Source organism: Symphalangus syndactylus, chromosome 6 (genome assembly GCF_028878055.3).
Source record: "Symphalangus syndactylus isolate Jambi chromosome 6, NHGRI_mSymSyn1-v2.1_pri, whole genome shotgun sequence".
Taxonomy (NCBI): domain Eukaryota; kingdom Metazoa; phylum Chordata; class Mammalia; order Primates; family Hylobatidae; genus Symphalangus; species Symphalangus syndactylus.
The window spans coordinates 112,220,050-112,244,490 of NC_072428.2; the positions used below are offsets into that span (position 1 = coordinate 112,220,050).

General features: G+C 40.0%; 1 long non-coding RNA gene across 1 annotated transcript; it reads left to right on the top strand.

Moving 5' to 3' along the window:
* Window positions 1-4,991: 4,991 nt before the first annotated feature.
* On the top strand, window positions 4,992-14,134 carry LOC134736957 (uncharacterized). Its single transcript, XR_010121460.1, has 3 exons — window positions 4,992-5,077; window positions 13,386-13,508; window positions 14,084-14,134. It is a non-coding gene; the product is annotated as an uncharacterized lncRNA (long non-coding RNA).
* Window positions 14,135-24,441: the final 10,307 nt, after the last annotated feature.

The following is a 24,441-nucleotide window of genomic DNA, read 5'->3' on the forward strand; positions in this document are numbered from 1 at the left end:
CTTCCTCCCTTGTCTGGTAGTCCACCATGTCTATTGTTACCATCTTTATATCCATGAGTACACAATGTTTAGATCCAACTTAGAAGCGAGAACATGCATTATTTGGTTTGCTGTTCTTGCATTAATTCATTTAGAATAATGGCTTCCAGCTGCACCAATGTTGCTCAAAGGACATAATTTCATCTCTTTTTATGGCTGCATAATATTCCACGGTGTGGTGTATATGTACCACATTTTCTTTACCCATTCCACTGTTGATGGGCATCTAAGTTGATTCCATGTCTTTGCTATGGCGAATAGTGCTGTGATGAAGATGCGAGTGCATGTGTCCTTTGGTAGAATCATGTATTTTCTTTTGGATATATACCCAGTAATGAGATTGCTGAGTTGAATGGTGGTTCTGCTTTAAATTCTTAGAAAAATCTCCAAGCTGTTTTCCACAGTGGCTGAACTAATTTACATTCCCACCAACAGTGTGTGTAAGCAGTCCCTTTTCTCTTTTTTTTTTTTGAACGGAGTTTCACTCTTGTTGCCCAAGCTGGAGTTCAATGGCATGATCTTGGCTCACTGCGACCTCCGCCTCCCGGTTTCAAGCAATGCTCCTGCCTCAGCCTCCTGAGTAGCTGGGATTACAGGTGCATGCCACTATGCCTGGCTAATCTTTTGTATTTTTAGTAGAAACGGGGTTTCACCATGTTAGCCAGGCTGGTCTGGAACTCCTGATCTCAGGTGATCTGCCTGCCTTGGCCTCCCAAAGTGCTGGGATTACAGAGGTGAGCCATCGCGCCTGGCGAGCAGTCCCTTTTCTCTACAGCCTCGCCAACGTGTATTTTTTTTTTAATTTTTAATTATAGCCATTCTGACTGGTGTGAGATGGTATCTGGCATGGTTTGGCTCTGTGTCACCACCCAAGTTTCATCTTGTAGCTCCCATAATTCCCAGGTGTTGTGGGAAGGACCTGGTGGGAGATGATTGAATCATGGGGGCGGGTCTTTCCTGTGTTGTTCTCGTGATAGTGAATAAGTCTCACGACATCTGATGGCTTTATAAAAGGGAGTTTGCCTGCACAAGCTCTTTGCCTGCCACCATCTACGTAAGATGTCACTTGCTCCTCCTTGCCTTCCACCATGACTGTGAGGCTTCCCCAGCCACGCAGAGCTGTGAGTCATCCATTAAACCTCTTTTCTTTGAAAATTGCCCAGTCTTGGGTATGTCTTTATCAGCAGCATGAAAATGGACTACTACATTGTGATTCTCATGGTGATTTTGATTTGTATTTATCTGATGATTAGTGATGTGAAGCATTTTTTCTTATGTTTCCTGGCCACTCATATGTCTTCTTTTGAGAAGTGTCTGTTCATGTCTTTTGCCCACTTTTTAATGGCATTATTTGCTTTTTGTTTGTTTAATTATTTAAGTTTCTTATAGATTCTGGCTCTTAGACCTTTGACAGATGCATAGTTTGGAAATATTTTCTCTCATTCTGAAAGTTGTCTGTTTACTCTGTTGACAGTTTCTTTTGCTAAGCAGAAGCTGTTTGGTTTAATTAGGTCCCACTTGTCAATTTTTTGTTTTGTTGGAATTACTTTTGAGGACTCAGTCATAAATTATTTCCCAAGGTTTCCTAGGTTTTTTTCTAGGATTCTTATTGTTAAATCTCTAATTTAATTGAGTTAATTTTTGTATATGGTGAAAAGTAGGGGTTTAGTCTCTTTTTTCTGCATATGGCTAACCAGCTATCCCAGCACCCTTTACTGAATAGGATGTTCTTTCCTCATGGCTTATTTTTGTTGATTTTATTGACAATTAGATGGCTGTAGGTGTGTGGCTTTATTTCTGGCTTCTCTATTCTGTTCTGTTGGTCTGTGTTTCTGGTTTTTGTACTTGGTTAAGGTTTGAAGTATTCATCTACCTTTATTTTTCTTAATGGCTACACAATGCCCCAATATTTTTAATACCGTGATTTATTTTTTTTCTAAAAAGCCATCATGGTCTCATTATTAGTTACTTTACTTTTCTATTGTTTTACTCATTATTTTTTCTCATTACTCATTAATTTTTAGTTTTATTTTCTCTAAAAGTATTTCTTCCTGCTTACCTAAGCATTTTTATCTAAATTATCTTCTTGAGATTCACTCTTTTTTTTGCATGTGGCAGTAATTCATTTATTTGCATTGCTGTATACTATGACATTGTATATATACACTGCAATTTATTTATTGTTTTCCCGTTAATAGACATTAGGGTTGTTCTCAGGTATTTATAATTATAAATGTGCTATTATGAATTCTTGTACATACCTATAGAAACCTGTGTTCCAAAAACTCTTTAAAGTATGTAGCTAATAGAGGAATATCTAGATGATAGAGAATGTGTACAGGTAAAATTACCAGACAATGACAAAATGTTTCTAAAGTGATAAATAGGTAACTTTCTCATTAGGAGGTTATAGTGTTGAGGATGATCTGAATATTCACCATCCTTGCTACTCTAACAATTTTAATTTTTCTAGGTGGTTTGGTATGAAATTGGACCTCACTATGGTGATAATTTGTATTTTGATCATTGCTAAGAAGGTTAAGCATTTTTCACATGTATATGGGCTTTTTATTATTTTCTCTTCTGTGTAATTCCTTTTCAAACATTTACTCACTTTTCTATTAGTTTTCTTGTCAATTTTTTATTTATAGGCTTCTTTATATATGTTGGTTACTATTAGACGATTATGTGTGTTGTTTTAGCTGTTATGTGTTGCAAATACCTTCTCCAAGTATATAGTATATTTGCTTCCTATGGTGTTTTCTGATAAGCATAAGTTCTTAGTTTTAATTTAATAGAGTTTATCAAACTTTCCCATTCTATTTTTAGCAATATGTATTTATTTGTTAATGAACTCTTATTCCAAAGTCTTAAAGAAACAACAGAAAAATATACTTTAAATATTGTAATAAATTTTCTTTCACATATAAGTCTTTGATTCATCAGAAAATGAATCAAAAACATTTGAGTCAGTGGGCTGAGAAAGGCAGGCCCATCCTTAATCTGAGTAGGAAAATCCAATCAGCTGCCAGCATGGCCAGAATAAAAAGTAGGCAGAAGAGTGTAAAAAGACTACACTGGCTTAGCCTCCCACACTACATTTTTCTCCGTCCTGGGTGCTTCTTACCCTCAAATGTAGGACTCCAAGTTCTTCAGCTTTGGGACTCGGACTGGCTTCCTTGCTCCTCAGCTTGTAGACAGATAGAATAGGCATAGAATTTGGGATCTGTCATTTTTGAGGAGAAGATAAAGTTAGTTTAGTTTGTATGAGCAATTATTGTATTGTGTTAGTTTTTATGAAAAAAATAGTTTTTATGTGTGGTCTGAAGTAAGGCTCCAATTTTATTTTTTCCACATGTTAACATCTTGACTCAACATTATTATTGAATGGCTTTTCCTTTCTTTGCTAGTCTTCTGCAGTGCCAGTTCTTATATAAATCAAGTTTGTTTATATATGAGGTTTCATTCATGGACTCTCTTTCCTGTTCCATTTTTCTATTTGTCTATCCCAATACAATCATCTGTCACTGAAAGATGTGCGAAATGCAGTTTCATCATTGTGTGAATATCAGAGTGTACTTACAGAAACCTAAATGATAGAGCGTACTACACACCTAGGCTATTGTATAGTTCATTGCTCCTAAGCTAAAAGCATGTACAGCATGTTACTGAACTGAATATTGTAGGCAATTGTAATGTAATGGCCAGCGTTTGTGTATTTAAACATATCTAAACATAGAAGAAATACAGCAAAAATACAGTATTATAATCTTATGGGACCAGATAATACACGATGTCCATCACTAGCCAAAATACCATTATATGGCACATAACTCTACCAATATTACACTGATTTCAATACAGGAAAGAAAAACGCCTTAGATATATCCAGTAAACAAGGATTAAAGTGGAAAGACATTTTTCAACTTATTAAAAGAGCTGATAGTGCAGAAGATACGAGGTAGCACTAGGCTTAAATTCATATTATAGCCAATTCTGCTAGAATTACTGCCAACCTTATACCACCCATACATACATCAAGAGCAACTAGACAGTAATGCTTGAAGTTGAGAGGTAAAAAGACTCATATCTGCAAGTCTGCCTGTCAGCTACAATCACTTTAAGAAGAATGGCTTTCCAATTGTTTCTGTCTTTCATGTCTCACTCAGATATACTTCATTTGTAGAACCTAAATTACATGTGTACTCTGGCAGCAAACACATCTCAGAAATGTCCTTAGCTTCTGTCACCTGCATTACAGTGGAAAGAGGGTGGAAACAGATGTCAAGTGCCAGTAGACAACATCCAGCAAGGTCTATTCCATTTCACTAGTCAGCGTCTATACACAATCTTTTAACATGAACATAACTTCCTGTGTTATGATGTGTTAGTCCATTCTTGTGTTGCTATACAGAAGTACCTGAGGCTGGGTAACTTATAAATAAAAGAGATTTAATTGGCTCACAGTTCTGCAGGCTATACAGAAACAAGATGCCATATTTGGTCAGCTTTAGATGAGGCCTCAGGGAGCTTTTACTCACGGTGGAAAGTAAAGTGGGAGCTGGCATGTCACATGGTAAGAGAGAGAGAAGGGGAAGGTCACAGACTCTTTTAAACAATTAGATCTCAAGTTTACTATCTTAGCAAAAACTAACTTATCACCAAGGGGATGGTGCTAAACCATCCATGAGGGATCTGCCCTCATGATTCAATCACATCCCACTAGACCCCACCTCCAACATTGGGAATCACATTTCAGCATGAGATTTGGACAAACATCCAAACCGTATCAGATGGTAAAACTGTCAAATATCCTGAAGTTTTTAAAATGTTTAATTATCTTCATTACCATAACTTAATCAGTGTATCTTTTTACTTAATATTAATTTTTAATGTTTAATTTTTAATTTTTGAGCTAGACTATTACTCTATTATCCAGGTATCCAGTACAGTGGCATGATCACAGCTCACTGCAGCCCCAGCCTCCCGGGCTCAAGTGATCTTCTCACCTCAGTCTCCTGAGTAGTTGGAACCACAGGTATGCACCACCACATCCATCTAATTTTTTAATTTTCTGTAGTGGTAAGGTCCCACTATGTTGCCCAGGTTGGTTTTGAACTCCTGGGCTCAAGTGATACTGTCACCTCAGCCTCCCAAAGTGCTGGAATTACAGGTGTAAGCCACTGTGCCCAGCCTATTTTTTATTTATACATAATAGATGCACATGTTTTCTGGGTACATGTGATAAGTTAATACATTTACATAATTTGTAAAGTTAATTTGTAAAGATGAAATTAGTGTAATTGAGATATCCGTAATCTTAAATATTTGTCTTTTTTATGCTGGAAATGTTCAAATTATTCTTTCACCTACTTTGAAATATAAAATAGATTATTGTAAGCTACATTCAACCTACTCATCTATCAAACACTAGGTATTATTTCTTTTGTCAAACTGTACATTTCCACACATTATTCAGCCTTCCTTTATTCCTTGCTCCCTGCTACCCTCCGTGTCCTCTAGTAACCACAAATCTACTGTCTGTCTCCATGAGATCCACTTTTTTACTTCCTACATACGAATGAGAATATGTGATATTTGTCTTTCTATGCTTAGCTTGTTTCAGTTAACATAATGACATCCAGTTCCATCCATGTTGCTGCAAATGAAAAGTTTCAGTCTTTTTATGGCTGAATATTATTCCATCATGTATTATTACCACATTTTATTTATCCATTCATCCATTGACAGGGACTTAGGTTAATTCCACATTTTGGCTATTGTGAATAATGCTGCAATAAGCTTGGGAGTGCACATAGTGTGATACCTCCAGCTATGTTCTTTTTGCTCAGGATTGCTTTGTCTATTCTGATCTTTTGTGATTCCATATAAATTTTAGGATTTTTTTCTATTTTGTGAAGACTGTAATTGGTATTTTGATAGGGATTGCATTGAATCTGTGTATTTCTTTGGGAAGTATTATCATTTTAACAATATTATTCCAATCCATGAGCATGAAAGATCTTTCCATTTGTTTGTGTCCTCTTCAATCTCTTTCTTCTTTTTTAATTTATTTATTTTTGTTTTTTTGAGATGCAGTCTCGCTCTGTTGCCCAGGCTGGAGTGCAGTGGCATGATCTCAGCTCATTGCAACCTCTGCCTCCTGGCTTCAAGCAATTCTCCTGCCTCAGCCTCCCAAGTAGCTGGGATTACAGGCACCCGCCACTATTCCTGTCTAATTTTTGTATTTTTAGTAGAGATGGGGTTTCACTATTGATCCACCTGCCTTGGCCTCCCAAAGTGTTGGGATTACAGGCATGAGCGACTGTGCCTGGCCTCCTTTTAGATCTATTAATGCTTGGTTTATGTCATTGGGAGCTCCAGTGTTGGATGTATAGCTAATTTTAACTGTTATACCCTCTTGCTGAATTGATCCCTTTATCATTAAATAGTGACATTCTTTGTCTCTTTTTATAGTCTTTGATTTGTAGTCTATGTTATCTAAGTTATAGTTACTTCTGCTTTTTTGGTTTCCAGTTACATGAAATAACTTTTTCTACTCTTTCACTTTCAGACTATGTGTGTCTTTATAGGTGAAGGAAGTTTCTTGAGGGAGCATATAATTGGGTCTTGTTTCTTTATCCATTCAGCCACTGTATGCCTTTTAATTCAAGAAATGAGGCCATTTACATTCAGCATTATTAATAAGTAAGGTCTTACTACTGACATTTTGTTACTTGTTTTCTGGTTGTTTTAACTCCCCTCTTCCTTTCTTCCTTTGTGATAAGGTGATTTTCTTTGTTAGTGTGTTTTTGTTTGTTGCTTTTTATTTTTAGGGAATCTGTTATAGGGTTTTGCATTGTGGTTACTATGAGGCTTACAAATAACATTATATATATATATTATATATATAATATATTATATATATAGTATATACAGAGTTATTTTAAATAGATGACAGCTTATTTTAGATGACAAAAATAATGTTTAAAAAACTCTACACATTAATTCTTGCCCCTATATTTCGATGTAGATGTCTCTATTTACATATTTTCATACTGCCTGTCTCTTAAAAGTTTGCTATAGCTATTTTTGTTTTTGATAGATTTGTCTTTTGAGCTTCGTACTTATAACTATGAGTGGACTGCACACCACAATTACAGTATTAAAGTAGTCTGGGTTTGTCTATGTACCTAATTTTACCAGTGGGTTTTATATGCCTTCAAATGTTTTATTTTTGCACATCAGTGATTTTCTTTGTTCAGATTAAAAAAAAAGATTCCCTTAGGCTTTCTTGTAAAATAGGTCTGGTCTTCCTTTTTATTATTTTTTTCCAACTCTACGTATTTTCAAATAGCTAGTCTTCGACCTCACTTGTTCCTTTTCTCTGACTCATTCTGATGTTGAGAGCCTCTATTACCTTTTTCAATTTAGCAAATGTACTTCTCAGTTCCATGGTTTCTGTTTGATTTTTTTTAAAATTTTAATCTGTATGCTACATTTCCCAGATAAATTTCTTAATTGCTTTTCTGCGTTATCTTGGAGATCACTGAGTTTCCTTAAAGCTGTTATTTCGATTACTTAGAGAGTTCACATATCACAGTCTTGTTAGTGTCAGTGACTGGTTCCATGCTTTTTCCATTTGGGGATGTTATGGTTCTCTGTCTACTGTTGTTTCCTGTGGATGTATGTCTATTTTTTCACATTGAAATATGAATTATTTATCCATCTTCTCTGTCTGGCTTGTTTTAGTTTTTATTGGATATGTTTGCACAGAGATTCTTTGTAATTTATGTGTTGATTTTATTTTTTTCACACTTGGACACTGTCTCCTTTTTGGCATTAGATGGCACCTTAAGCCCAGGTTTGCCTCAACTCTAGTTAGAGACTCAGAGTACCACTCATTCCACATGGGAAAAGTCCAAAGCAGGGATAGCCTGGCAATGTGGGAAGGCTAGCTAGGGGTTTATGCTCAACGGACCTGTCAAATGAACATCCTACAGCTTGTGCTGCTGAACAGCCACTCCAATTTGGAATCTAGTTTTGTCAGGTTATAGAGCAGAATTTCAGAGCTAGGGATGGTAGTCTCACCTCTCCCCTTTGTTTCTGGTTGCCCTCAAGGATACTTCTTCCTTCAGACACTCCCCATGCTGCCTATGGGCTAAGTCAGGAACAGGTCTCCTTCCAGGTAGCCCAAGATGATGGGAAAGCTGAGTGTCCACCTCTATATTACTTTTTCCCATATTAATTTTCCATGAGTTTAGTGCTGGGCAGATTGAGGGGAGGGGCATCACAGATATGAAAATCCAATTCTCTTACAAGCTGTTGGGAGTGTTTCACTTCTCTGTGGCCCTGGGAACTGTCTCCTTCTCATATTTGAGTTCCGGAATATCGCTGGTAATAATCTTGGTGCTGTATATATTTTGTTGGTTTTCTATTTGAGGCAGGGAGTGAAGTCAGCTTACTTCTATGCTGCCATTTTAGAATTTGAAGTGAAAGTTGTGCAGTAAAAATTGCGCAGACATCATGAGAATTCACATAGCTCTGTGGTAGGAAGAGGAAATTGTATTGCTACCCCTGCCTAGTAAAAGCAAATGTTGTCAGGCAATCTTTACTCATCATCACCAAAGAAAAGGAACATTTTCCAAATTGATAGCAATATCCCAGGCCCATGGGATGTGTTTAATTACTCCAGAAGAAACCGTAACTGGGACAACAGCTAAAACTGGAATCATCCTCTGATTAAGTTGTATGATTCAAGTATCATTTTCCAAAATTGACTTTTCTTTTACACAGGCCAAACAGATGAATTTATAAACAGAATGATACTTGTATCTTATGTGTTTGGTATTAATACTTGAAACTATCTCAAGATATTCAGCAGGACCAAATATGACTTTTGAGATTAATAAAAAATAATTTTTCCTTACAAAGCCTAGATTTTAAGACATCTAACTATAGATCCTAAAGACTAACTCTGAGACTAAAGGTACAATAAAAATACAAAGATAATCTTATTGTTCAAGAAATATATGTTCTTCTCTTCCCTAAGATTTAAGTCTTTTATTGAAAAAAATGGCTTACATACAAGAAAGATACAGATGGTGGTAAAAATACTCCTGTTAAAATGACTTCCTCAGGAAAGCTTTTATAAACACCCACCTTTTTCACTCTGACTTTATTAGATCCTCCTTTCAGAAACTCTTACTTCTTTTTCATACTATTTTCTATGCTTATAATTATTTATTATTTCTTGTTAAATACATTATGGTTGAGATCCATCAAAACATAGACAATGTTCTTTATTGTATCACTATTGCAATAGCACTTAGTACAAGTCCTGTCACATAATGCACACAATACATTTTTGTTAACTGACTGATTTAGCTTTCTTAGTACTTCTCAAATTTTTCTTTCAAGTTTCCACTCTAGATGTCCTTTAAGTTCTGTGATGAAGACTGAAACAATGCACTGCATATTTGAAATTTATTTGATTTCTCATGTAATATTTTAAACTCACCCTGTAAAATATTGGTACTTAACTGAATAGGAATATACATGTATTTGAACTGTATGTGTTAAGATGCACCAAGAATTATCCAGTAGAATTTAGCATTTTCTGCCTATTACTTTGCATGACATTAAGGATAGTCCTGACTTCTAGCTATTTCTTTTTTAATCCTACTACTTTTCCAACTTTTTGTATGCCACGTTTGATATATTGATTATGTAAATGCCTTGAAGAAATGTTAATTGTCTCAAAGGCAAAGAGTGCCCAGCCAACTTAGTCATATAGTACTCCATTGTCTACCATTAGCCATAAAAACTCTGTAACTTTCCTGATTGTATTACTGTAGAATCATTTAATTTAATATAATTTAATTATTTAATTTTTTTGAGATGGAATCTCACTGTATTGCCCAGGTTGGTCTCAAATTCCTGGGCTCAAGAGATTCTCCTTCCTCAGCCTCCTAATTAGCTGGGATTACAAGGTCATGCCAATGTATCCAGCTGTAAAATCTTTGTTTTTTTACAATTAGGAGTTCCTTCTTATATTTAATATCAAACTGTGAGTTTTAAAAGTGTAATTTCATTTCTGATTGTGGGGATATTGAAAAAAAACAGCCCTCATTGGCTAATCATTATTGTAAAGTAGAGCCATCCCTAGTTCTGGTTCTGGCTATCATAAGCCGTACTCCTTTAGTTTACCAGGACATTAACTGTCAGGGCTTGCTGATTCCAAGATTTCTCTGTTATGATAGCTTAAAGTGTCTTTGTCTTAGAGTCACCATGGTCCAGTCTTCTGCCTTTTAATTCTGTCTTCTAGTTCTGTCTTGTGACTGCTGGGTTGAGCATGTCTCTTTACCTCTAAAATTCTCAAAATTCTCAACTGTAAAATGATACTGTTAAACGTGATCTTTCTAACTCATAATTTTTAAAAGATAATCAAATAAGATCATATATATAAAAGCTTAAAACATATAAAACAAGAATGTGACCATGAGGCAAGTACTGCAGGTGGCCTCTCAATGCTGGAAAAAACAAAATTTCTTCCCTAGAGTCTCCAGAAGGAACTCAGTCTGATCGACACCTTAATTTTATTTTGCAACCACTAAGGAAAGGCCATGTGAGCACACAGAGAGAAGGTGGAGTTTTGCAAGCCAGAAAGAGAGTCCTCACTAGGAACTAAATCTGTCAACACCTTGATCTTGGATTTTCAGCCTTCAGAACTATGAAAAAATAACTGTCTGTTGTTTAATATATATATATATATATATATATATATTATAATATATATTTTATATATTATAATATATAATGTAATAATCTTGATTTATTTATAAAACAACATACAAATATTATATTATCATTAACTCTTTGTAAATTTAAACCTTTTCAAAGCTACTTGACTCTATCTCTTTCCATCAATGGTCACACTCATGCTGATGATCCAGTATAAGTTCAACAATGATTAAGCACCTGCTATGTGGCAAACACTGTTCCAGACACGGAATAATAGCTAAATAAGTTAGGCAAGGTTAAAAATGAAGAGTTAAATATTCTTCAAAAACTAACATTTAAAACATACATTAAAATTTGTTTACTTTTGTAAAGGCAAATAGTTCATAACTGTCCAGTTGCCTGCCTGGTCCTGGACCCTTCCTGAGAAAAACAATCCATACAGCTCTTTCTATGTAGAGCTTTCATGGTTTGCACCAAGTGCTTTGGAAGAAACTTATCTAAACATTCGGTTCCTACAATAATGAAGTAAGGGCTATCAGAGATACCTTCCCACTGTAAAACAAACAAACAAACAAAAAACTGTAAATCTAGGCAACATATGTGAAGCATCTGTTTTAGGTATTTAGCAATAGACTGTGCAGAACTGTCATCATAAAAATCTGGACTCCCAATAATATAAAATCTATAATATCTGGCACACAATAAAAATTAATAGACATATAAAGAAGCAAGACAATGTGACATATAATTTGGAGAACAAATAAGCAATTTAAAGAGATCCTAGTCTGACAAAGATGTCAGGATTAGCAGGCAAGGACATTGAAACAGCTGTTATAAAAATCTTCAATAATTCAAAAAAAAATGGGACATGTGTAAAGATATGGGTAATCTCAGCAGGAAAATAGACACTATAAAACAAGAACAAATGAAAATTTTAAAACTGAAAAACCTGAAATTTTACTGGATGTCTCTAATAGCATATTGGACAATGCAGAAGAAAAAAAATCCATAAACTTTAAGACAGGTCACTAGAAACCTAAACTGATACTCTGGCCACAACTGAGTGGACCATGAATTAATACCCAGATGAATAGGTCAGATAAAGAGGACAAACTGACCCTATAAGAACCTGCCCTGGGAACTAGAAGCTTTAAGTGAGGGTTTCTCAATCTTGGTGCTATTGACATTTCGGTCCAGAAAATTCTTTATTGTATGGGACTATCCTATACATTTAAGAAATTTTAGCAAATTCCCTGGTCTCTATTAGGTAGATGACAGTTACAACCCTATACTTATTTATAGGGTGGAACCTACATATGTTTCTTCCTTACTATCTGAAATAGCTTTAATAAATATAATTTTTCTATTGTCATCGACCCTCAATTTTCCCTTCTCACTGGAGTAAGAGATCCATTGGTCTCTTCCTTTATATCATTAACTGATAATTATTGAAAGGCATCTTTTATGTCTCTACCTCCTTTCCCATTTCAAATATTCCTACATATCTTATTTTACTTAATTTTTAAACTTTTGCACAAATGTTCAAAGCTCTATATAGTAATGGTATTATTCCTGAAATCAGATTTAAAAAATAACGTAAAAAATACAAGTAATGCTTCAGGGTTATAGGGTTATGAGTGTTTAGGGAAGAATGTTTTGTGACATGGTACAATTCACTGGAAGAGTTGTTTAAAACTTTTTGTTGTATGAAATTTAAGACTTGAAAGTATTCAGAATGTATAATACAATCTTTATCATCATCCAGCTTTCATGATTATCAAAAGATTAATGTTATAGCTCTTATTTGATCTATATGTATACCCATTCCCCTTCTCCAATATTATTTTTAAACAAATCCCAGTCATCTTATCATTTTACACTTAAATAACAGAATACAGAGCTCTAAAAAACTATTTGTAACGCACAAGTATGCTACCTTTTTCACATCTTAAAAAGTAAGCATAATTCCTTAATTTTATTAAATGCCCAGTGTTCAAATTCCCAGTAATTTTAGATGTAATATGTGACTTTATTTTTACAGTTTATTCATTGAATTGGGATTGAAATAAGATTCACATGTAATAATTGGTTATTCTGTTTTTTAAGTCTTTTTAAAAATAGGTTTCCTTGTTCTCTCTTTCTCTCTCTCTCCTCTCTCTCTCTCTCTCTCCCTCCCCCTTTCTCTATGCCTCTACTTCTCTCTCTTCCTTACAATTATTTGTTGAAGAAACTGGGTTGCTGCGTTGTTTATCCTTTAGAGATTCCCAAAATGTAGATTTTGCTGAAATTTTAAAAATGTAAGTCCACTTTTATTAACAGCTTTGTGTAAACAAGGTACACTTTTGGAATATTGCACCCACTGCTATATCACAAACATACACTACAAACATACAAACATAGTGTATGTTTGCTATGTACTGAATGTTTGTGTCCCCTCAAAATTCATTTGTTGATGCCCTAATACTGAATATGATGGTGTTTGGAGATAGGGCCTCTGGGAGGCAACTAGAGGTAGATGAGGTTGTGAGGGTGGAGCCTTGGATGGGATTAGTGCCCTTATAAAAAGAGAAAATCAAGAGCTTGCTCTCTCTGTCTCTCCCCAGGAGGCACAAGAAGAGGTCATGTGAATGCACAGCAAGAAGGTAGATCTGCAAACCAGAAAGAGAGCTCTCACCAGAAGAAGGCCTTCCTGGTATCCTGATCTAAGACTTCCAGCCTCCAGAACAGTGAGAAAAAAATTTCAGCTGTTTAAGTCACCCAGTCTATGATATTTTATTACAACAGTCTGAGCTAACTAAGACACTGATTTGGTTATCGTATTTATTATATTTAATTGATAAGTTACATTTCCACTGTGGCTTGTCAAAAGACTTCACCTTGTTATTGTGACTAGAGTCATGCATTGATCTAAACTTTCAGATTTCTCAGACAAAAAAAAAGTCTTCATTATTCCTACTAAGAAGAACAAAGTTAAATCAAACTGATGATCTGCTCTACATTTTGTGATAGATTTCTAGCTCCAGTTAGAAACTGATACCTCATGCTTTCTTTCTCCATTCCCACACCTTTGTACCCAGGAGCAACATTTGTTTGTTTGACAGCAAAATATTAACCCTGGAGACCTGTATTGGCAGAATTTTATTTAATCTTTACTTAGTAACTTAATCCCCATAAGACCAACAGTGACATGACTTCATTTGACACCAGTGTCACCTCAGTCTTGAACAGAAAATGTGCATAATGATTTGTAATAACTTTATACTCATTCAATTACATGACGAATTTTGACTTTTTCTCCAAGTTCATTATAGGGAACATGTGGCAATGTATGGAGAAAAGTACAATAACAGAGGTAGGTTTTCATATCAAGGTCATTTAAACACTACGCATCCTCTTCGCTTTTGCATGGAGTGAGATAACCTAGGCTAGCTTGAACTGGCAATTTCTTTAACACCAAAATTATACAAATAACCAGTGTGTTGAATAGTATGTCACTATTTGTCTTTAGTTTGTTGTGAAGCTGAAATGGACACATGCATTAATTTCTAGAAGCAATTAAATTCTTTTTTTTTTTTTTAAGATGGAGCTTTGTTCTTGTTCTTGTTGTCCAGGCTGGAGTGCAAAGGTGCAATACCAGCTCACTACAACCTCTGCCTCCGGGGCTCAAGCAATTCTCCTGCCTCAGACTCCCAAGTAGCTGGTGCCTGCCACCACACCTGGCTAATTTTTTGTATTTTTAGTAGAGATGGGGTTTCACCATGTTGACCAGGCTTGTCTTGAACTCCTGACCTCAGGTGATCCACGTGCCTTGGCCTCCCAAAGACCTGGGATTACAGTTGTGAGCCACTGCACCCAGCCAGCAATGAAATTCATAGCAAGGTATTTTCTACTCACAAATACAGTTTGTTATTCAGATTTTAGTTAGCCCAATGGACACAAATAACTTCTTATGTGAGAGTAATCTGTGGCTTTAGCAAAAATATAGCAAAAAGACAAAGTTTTATTGCGTTCAAAATTACTTTTTATCTCAACAGCCAACAATTTCATATTCTTACCCACTGAAATTTAGGTTGCTTTTAATTTTAATGCTTTTTAAAGTGTGCTGTCTTTGGTAACAACAATAAGTTGTGGGCCCTTAAAATCATAAACTTCATGAGTAAAGATTTACCCAGTACGTAGGTTTATAAAGTGAAAAAGAAAACATTTTTGTTTCTGCTCCAATTTTGAATTTGAGATCACTGTATTTTATACTGCATGTGTTACAATAAATACTTTACAAGGCAAAATATACCCACTACAGTTATACTTTAGTTAATTCTGAGTTGTTACCAGTTCTAGCAAAATTAGGATTTCTGATATTGATGAGGGAGAAATCTATCAAACAGGATGCACACATTCTGGGAATTATGACTTCATTGCATCTTGTAGATTAATTTCTTCCATACTTGAAGAGGAGCAAAGTTCCACAAGAAACTCACTAAGCTTCAAATATCACTAACAAGTAACAGCTTTGATGAGTCCCATATGCAATGCTTTCATTTACTATTAAAAATTGACACTTTAGTCTTACTCTTGCATAATAACTTGTTCTTAAACTAAAATTTGGGAAATCTAAACAAATTGTTACCTTTGGAAGAGATTATTGGAAATCAGGATTTGGGTTCTGTGTTAAAATAAAATAGATAGGAATTTGGCTGGGTGTGGTAAGACACATGTAACATGCCTGTAATCCCAGCACTTTGGGATTTGGAGGCAGGAGTATCACTTGAGCCCAGGAGTTCAAGACCAGCCTAGGCAACATGGCAAAATCTTGTCTCTACCAAAAATACAAATATTAGCTGGTCATGGTGGCGTGCACCTGTGGTCCCAGCTACTTGGGGCAGGAGGATCGCTTGAGCATCAGAGGTAGAGGCTGCAGTGAGCCATGAGTGTGCCATTGCACCCCAGCCCGGGTGACAGAGCAAGACACCATCTCAAAAAAATAAAAAGATAGGAAATTGTCAGACCTCTGAGCCCAAGCCAAGCCATCGCATCCCCTGTGACTTGCACGTATACACCCAGATGGCCTGAAGTAACTGAAGATCCACAAAAGAAGTAAAAATAGCCTTAACTGATGACATTCTACCATTGTGATTTGTTCCTGCCCCACCCTAACTGATCAATTGTACTTTGTAATCTCCCCCACCCTTAAGAAGGTTCTTTGTAATTCTCCCCACCCTTGAGAATGTACTTTGTGAGATCCACCCCTGCCTGCAAAACATTGCTGTTAACTTCACTGCCTATATCAAAACGTATAAGAACTAATGATAATCCATCTCCCTTGGCTGACTCTCTTTTCGGACTCAGCCCACTTGCACCCAGGTGAAATAAACAGCTTTATTGCTCAGACAAAGCCTGTTTGGTGGTCTCTTCACATGGACACCAAGGAATTTGGTGCTGTGACTCGAATCGGGGGACCTCCCTTGGGAGATCAATCCCCTGTCCTCCTGCTCTTTGCTCCGTGAGAAAGATCCACCTACCACCTCAGGTCCTCAGACTGACCAGCCCAAGAAACATCTCACCAATTTCAAATCCGGTAAGCAGCCTCTTTTTACTCTCTTCTCCAACTTCCCTCACTATCCCTCAACCTCTTTCTCCTTTCAATCTTGGCGCCACACTTCAATCTCTCCCTTCTCTTAATTCCAATTCCTTTCATTTTCTGGTAGAGACAAAGGAGACACGTTTTATCCATGGACCCAAAACTCTGGCGCCGGTCACGGACTGGGAAGGCAGCCTTCCCTTGGTGTTTAATCATTGCGGGGATGCCGCTCTGATTATTGACCCATGTTTCAAAGTTGTCAGACCACGCAGGGACGCCTGCTTTGGTCCTTCACCCTCAGTGGCAAGTCCTGCTTTTCTGGGGAAGGGGCAAGTACCCCAACCCCTTCTCTCTGTGTCTCTACCCCTTCTCTGCTTTCCTGGGGCAGGAGCAGTACCCCTCAACCCCTTCTCCTTCACCCTTAGCGGCAAGTCCCGCTTTTCTGGGGCAGGGGCTAGTACCCCTCAACCCCTTCTCCTTTACCCTTAGCGGCAAGTCCCACTTTCCTGGGTCAGGGGCAAGTACCCCTCAACCCCTTCTCCTTCCCCCTTAGCGGCAAATCCCGCTTTCCTGGGGCAGGGGCAAGTACCCCTCAACCCCTTCTCCTTCACCCTTAGCGGCAAGTCCCGCTTTTCTATGGGGCAAGAACCCCCCAGTTGCTTATTTCCGCACCCCAACCTCGTATCTCTGTGCCCCGATCCCTTATTTCAGCCCCCCAACCTCTTATATCTCTGCACCCCAATCCCTTATTTCCATGCCCCAACCTCTTATGTCTTTGTGCCGTGACCCCTTCTCTGTCTTCTGGAGGGCAAGAACCCCCCGCCCCTTCTCCATGTCTACTCTTTTCTCTGGGCTTGCCTCCTTCACTATGGGCAAGGTTCCACCTTCCATTTCTCCTTCTTCTCCCTTAGCCTGTGTTTTTAAGAACTTAAAACCTTTTCAACTCTCACCTGACCTAAAATCTAAGCATCTTATTTTCTTCTTCAATGCCGCTTGACCCGAATACAAACTCTCGACAGTAGTTCCAAATAGCCGGAAAATGGCACTTTCAATTTTTCCATCCTACAAGATCTAAATAATTCTTGTCGTAAAATGGGCAAATGGTCTGAGGTGCCTGACATGCAGGCATTCTTTTACACATCAGTCCCTTCCTAGTTTCTGTGCCCAATGCAACTCATCCCAAATCTTCCTTCTTTCCCTCCCACCTGTCCCCTCAGTCCCAACCCCAAGCGTCGCTGAGTCTTTCTAATCTTCCTTTTCTACAGACCCATCTGACCTCTCCCCTCCTCGCCAGGCTGAGCTAGGTCCCAGTTCTTCCTCAGCCTGCGCTCCTCCAACCTATAATCCTTTTATCACCTTCCCTCCTCACATCCAGTCCGGCTTACAGTTTCGTTTTGTGACTAGCCCTCCCCCACCTGCCCAGCAATTTATTCTTAAAAAGGTGGCTGGAGCTAAAGGCATAGTCAAGGTTAATGCTCCTTGTTCTTTATCCCAAATCAGATAGCATTTAGGCTCTTTTTCATCAAATATAAAAATCCAGCCCAGTTCATGGCTTGTTTGGCAGCAACCCTGAGACACTTTACAGCCGTAGACCCTAAAAGGTCAAAAGGCCATCTTATTCTCAATATACATTTTATTACCCAATCTGCTCCCAACATTAAATAAAACTCCAAAAATTAGAATCTGGCCCTCGAACCCCACAACAGGACTTAATTAACCTCACCTTCAAGGTGTACAATAATAGAAAAAAGTTGCAATGCCTTGCCTCCACTGTGAGACAAACCCCAGCCACATCTCCAGCACACAAGAACTTCCAAACGCCTGAACCGCAGCAGCCAGGCATTCCTCCAGAACCTCCTCCCCCAGGAGCTTGCTACACGTGCCGGAAATCTGGCCACTGGGCCAAGGAATGCCCGCAGCCCGGGATTCCTAAGCTGTGTCCCATCTGTGTTGGACCCCACTGGAAATTGGACTGTTCAACTCACCTGGCAGCCACTCCCAGAGGCCCTGGAACTCTGGCCCACAGCTCTCTGACTCCTTCCCAGATCTTCTTGGCTTAGCGACTGAAGACTGACGCTGCCCGATTGCCTCAGAAGCCCCCTAGACCATCACAGATGCCGAGCTTCAGGTAACTCACAGTGGAGGGTAAGTCCGTCCCCTTCTTAATCAATACAGAGGCTACCCACTCCACATTACCGTATTTTCAAGGGCCTGTTTCCCTTGCCTCCATAACTGCTGTGGGTATTGACGGCCAGGCTTCTAAACCTCTTAAAACTCCCCAACTCTGGTGCCAACTTAGACAATACTCTTTTAAGCACTCCATTTTAGTTATCCCCACCTGCCCAGTTCCCTTATCAGGCCGAGACACTTTAACTAAATTATCTGCTTCCCTGACTATTCCTGGACTACAGCCTCATCTCATTGCCACCCTTCTCCCCAACCCAAAGCCTCCTTCACGTCTTCCTCTCATATCCCCCCAACCTTAACCCACAAGTATGGGACATCTCTACTCCTTCCCTGGCAACCAATCACATGCCCATTACCATCCCATTAAAACCTAATCACCCTTACCCCGCTCAACGCCAATATCCCATCCCACAGCACGCTTTAAAAGGATTAAAGCCCATTATCACTCGCCTGTTACAGCATGGGCTTCTAAAACCTATAAACTCTCCTTACTATTCCCCCATTTTACCTGTCCAAAAACCAGACAAGACTTACAGGTTAGTTCAGGATCTGCGCCTTATCAACCAAATTGTTTTGCCTATCCACCCTGTGGTGCCAAACCTATATACTCTCATATCCTCAATACCTCCCTCTACTCTACCCATTATTCTATTCTAGATCTCAAACATGCTTTTTTTTACTATTCCTTTGCACCCTTCATCCCAGCCTCTCTTTGCTTTCACTTAGACCGACCCTGACACCCATTAGGCTCAGCAAATCACCTGGGCTGTACTGCCACAAGGCTTTACAGGCAGCTCCCATTACTCAGTCAAGCCCAAATTTCATCCTCATCTGTTACCCATCTTGGCATAATTCTCATAAAAACGCACGTGCTCTCCCTGCTGATCATGTCCAGTTAATCTCCCAAACCTCAATCCCTTACAAAACAACAACTCCTTTCCTTCCTAGGCATGGTTAGTGCAGTCAGAATTCTTACATAAGAGCCAGGACCACACCCTGTAGGCTTTCTGTCCAAACAACTTGACTTTACTGTTTTAGCCTAGCTCTCATGTCTGCGTGCAGCAGCTGCCGCTGCTTTAATACTTTTAAAGGCCCTAAAAATCACAAACTATGCTCAACTCACTCTCTACATTTCTCATAACTTCCAAAATCTATTTTCTTCCTCACACCTGACGCATATACTTCCTGCTCCCCTGCTCCTTCAGCTGTACTCACTCTTTGTTAAGTCCCTCAATTACCACTGTTCCTGGCCGGGACCTCAATCTGGCCTCCCACATTATTCCTGATACCACACCTGACCCCCATGACTGTATCTCTCTGATCCACCTGACGTTCACCCCATTTCAGCATATTTCCTTCTTTCCTGTTCCTCACCCTGATCACGCTTGATTTATTGATGGCAGTTCCACCAGGCCTAATCACCACACACCAGCAAAGGCAGGCTATGCTATAGTACAAGACACTAGCCTGCCTCTTAGAACCTCTCATTTTCTTTCCATCATGGAAATCTATCCTCAAGGAAATAACTTCTCAGTGTTCCATCTGCTATTCTACTACTTCTCAGAGATTATTCAGGCCCCCTCCCTTCCCTACACATCAAGCTCGAGGATTTGCCCCCACCCAGGACTGGCAAATTAGCTTTACTCAACATGCCCCGAGTCAGATAACTAAAATATCTCTTAATCTAGGTAGACACTTTCACTGAACAGGTAGAGGCCTTTCCTACAGGGTCTGAGAAGGCCACTGCAGTCATTTCTTCCCTTCTGTCAGACATAATTCCTCAGTTTAGCCTTCCCACCTCTATACAGTCTGATAACAGACCAGCCTTCATTAGTCAAATCAGCCAAGCAGTTTTTCAGGCTCTTAGTATTCAGTGAAACCTTTATATCCCTTACAGTCCTCCGTCTTCAGGAAAAGTAGAACAGACTAAAGGTCTTTTAAAAACACACCTCACCAAGCTCAGCCACCAACTTAAAAAGGACTGGACAATACTTTTACCACTTTCGCTTCTCAGAATTCAGGCCTGTCCTCGGAATGCTACAAGGTACAGCCCATTTGAGCTCTTTTTATTAGGCCCGAGTCTCATTCCAGACACTGGACCAACTTAGACCGTGCCCCCAAAAAACTTGTCATCCCTATTATTTTCTATCTAGTCATACTCCTATTCTCCGTTCTCAAGTACTCATACATGCCCTGCTCTTGTTTACACTGCCGGTTTACACTGTTTCTCCAAGCCGTCACAGCTGATATCTCCTCGTGCTATCCCCAAACTGCCACTCTTAGCTCTTGAAGTAAATAAATAATCTTCGCTGGCAGGACTACACTGAATCTCCTTAGGCACTCTCTAATCAGATGTCCTAGGTCCTCCCAATTCTTAAACCTTTTATACCTGTTTTTCTCCTTCTCTTATTCCATTTAGTTTTTCATTCATACAAAACCGTATCCGGGCCATCACCAATAATTCTATATGAAAAATGTTTCTTCTAACAACCCCACAATGTGATCACCCCTTACCACAAAATCTTCCTTCAGCTTAATCTCTCCCACTCTAGGTTCCCACGCCGCCCCTAATCCCGCTCGAAGCAGCCCTGAGAAACATCACCCATTCTCTCTCCATACCACCCCCCAAAAATTTTCACCTCCCCAACACTTCAACACTATTTTGTTTTATTTTTCTTATTAATGTAAGAAGGCAGGAATGTCAGGCCTCTGAGCCCAAGCCAAGCCGTCCCATCCCCTGTGACTTGCAGGTGTACACCCAGATGGCCTGAAGTAACTGAAGATCCACAAAAGAAGTAAAAATAGCCTTAACTGATGACATTCCACCATTGTGATTTGTTTCTGCCCCACCCTAACTGATCAATGTACTTTGTAATCTCCCCTACCCTTAAGAAGCTTCTTTGTAATTCTCCCCACCCTTGAGAATGTACTTTGTGAGATCCACCCCTGCCCGCAAAACATTGCTCTTAACTTCACTGCCTATCCCAAAACCTATAAGAACGAATGATAATCCATCTCCCTTGGCTGACTCTCTTTTCAGACTCAGCCCGCCTGCACCCAGGTGAAATAAACAGCCATGTTGCTCACACAAAGCCTGTTTGGTGGTCTCTTCACACAGACACGCATGAAAGAAATCACTACTTACAATGTGAGTTATGTTCTATGTTCTGATTTCCAAAACTGAACTAAAATAAGGTCTCAGTGAATTACCAAGTTTCTAAAATTAGTCTCTGCTGCTCTTTCCAGAGGAAGGCCATCTTCCTTATACCAAAAGTTAATTCCAACGGAGGGAGCTGAAGGTAAACCATTTCCCTCAGCAGATAATCTGGACAGTGGCCTCTCTTCCTCACTAAACATGAGAGAGTTTGCTGGCTAATGTCTGATCAAAAGAAGGTGGACTGGGACAAAACCAAGTTTCAATTCATACTTTTAGGGAAGCTGTTTCATGAGCAAGCATAAAAATCTATATAAGACACATGTAACACAGAGACATGCACACACAGAGACATACACACATGCAGAGGTTAGATAGTTGAAGGAAAAAAATCACCTTTCAGTATTAGTTGAGGCGAGAGAATTGTAAGGTCTTTCCCTGACTATTAGCTAAGTGTTCCACTTCATCAATTTTTTTTCTCCCATAAACTTAATCTCTAAGCTCATACTCTCTTTAAGAAGATTCTCCTTGATGTAAGCTCTAACAGCTTTATCATAAATCAAAGTTCATTGATAATTTACCTCCTGAAAAGTAGTTCTGTTGAGTGCTTCATTTTAGAGAATTTCCTTTTGGCCTCCTCAACTTAATCACCAACACTCCAAGCTGCTCAAACATGTGAGCAGACAATAATTTGCTTGTGCCTGCCTTCAATGGAACTATTGCACCATCCCAGATCAGACCTTATAACAAAGTCATTCCACATTACAATGTGGAATGTATGATAACTGATTCTCTATTTTTTCTGTTTCTTTCCTTCTCTTATTCTATTCATTCTCATCTTTTCTTCTCAGGCTTTCTTTTTCCTCCTTTCCTCTCCTCATCTTCTCTCCCCTCCTCTCCTCTCCTCTCCCCTCCTCTCCCCTCCTCTCCTCTCCTCTCCCCTCCTCTCCCCTCCTCTCCTCTCCTCTCCCCTCCTCTCCCCTCCTCTCCTCTCCTCTCCTCTCCCCTCCTCTCCTCTCCCCTCCTCTCCTCTCCTCTCCTCTCCTCTCCCCTCCTCTCCTCTTCTCTCCCCTCCTCTCCCCTCCTCTCCCCTCCTCTCCTCTCCTCTCCCCTCCTCTCCTCTCCTCTCCTCTCCTCTCCTCTCCTCTCCTCTCCCTCTCCCTCTCCCTCTCCCTCTCCCTCCCCTCTCCTCTCTCTCTCTTTCTCTCTCAACCTTCCTCTCTTTTCTCCTCCCTCCTTTCTCTCTTTTTTCTGGATTGAAACAAACGAATTATATTATTCCATAGAAGAGTCCCCCCACCCCCAATATGTCAAAGTACACTGGCCTGGGGTATTTAGTGGTTGAGTAATCTTCCTCAATAATATTCATTTTGCTTTCCACCAGTAAGATCGTGTCGTCTCGAATGTCTAGAAGAATCTACACCCTGAGTTTTGAGAATAAGTTCAAATATGTATTGACAAGTTCAAGAAACAAAGGCCATTTCCTGCTTTTTCACTGAAATGTATAGGTTGCAAATTATAATGACTCCTGATCTCATTCTCATTTACTCAAACCGAATGCTTTAAAAATCCAACTAAGCTACTTTGGAAAGGGTGATTGATTCATAAACTCTGCAGCGTCTCTCAAAACTCCTTCGTGACAGGCAGCTGTCACGGAATGTGGCCAGAGCCTGGGACAAGATTATCAAATCAGCTGTGATATTCAGTGAGAGATGGAGCTACTTAGGGCCGCATAGATTCCAGCCAACTATGGAATTCCAAGACGCTCCATCGCTTTCCGAAGTCAAATCTAACATGAATTTGGCATGAACAATGGACAAGGTCGGGGCGTGAGGAGGTCAGGAAAGGAGAAACATCGGGATTCGATCTGAAAATGGCTGGGCTGGAGCTCGTCCCCTGGTCCAAAGGGCGTGCGTCCTGGCACAAGCGTTGAGAAAGGTCTGGACCCGACGTCTGCAGGAAGTGTCAGGACCTCCCGGTTCTGGGGACCTTCCCAGCCCACACCAGGTCCGTGCTCTCTAGATTCCCCCAACCTCGCTCCACAACCTGGAAGGAGCTCAGGCCGGACTTGGCGTGAGGGTCCCCGCGGGGCCGGGTCACCCACCCGTCCGCGATCACCCCACAGGGGCTGTTAGTAATCTCCCTGCTTCCTAGGCCCTTGAAAAGCACTCAGGTCACCCACTCTCGGTGGCCAGAGCCGTCAGTCTTTCCCCGCCATGAAATGTGAGTTCGGGTGGCAGCCACCGCGCCCCTGCAGTGTCCCCTGCACATCTCCGGTCTCGGTCTCGCCTTTCTCAGCTCTGTGCCGCCTTTTCCTGGGCGCCGCAGGACGCATAGAAGTGAGGCGGGGCCACAGATTTAAGTTTATTCCCCGCAACTGTCGGGGCGGTCCCGGAGCTGGTGAAGCCGCGCTACGGTGGGTGCAGAAAGGAGATCCCTGGACTCCGTAGAACCTGGGCCTGCGGTGTGGACCGATGGTGGATTCTCCGCGACAACAGCCCTGGAGGGAGAGCGTGGACCGGGGGAGGGGCCACGGGGCCCCTGAGGCCTGCGGGGCTGGCCGCACTGGCCCCGGGCCTGGCGGGGTGGTGGAGTCCGAGGCGGCGAGGCGGGGACCCCTGGGCCCGCTCCCCCCCAGTCGCCCTCCCTGGATGTGGCCCCGCTGCAGTAGCACTACTGTGCTGGGCTGTTTGTCTGGCAGCTTCTACTGAGCAGCTAATAGTATAACAACCCGGCTTTG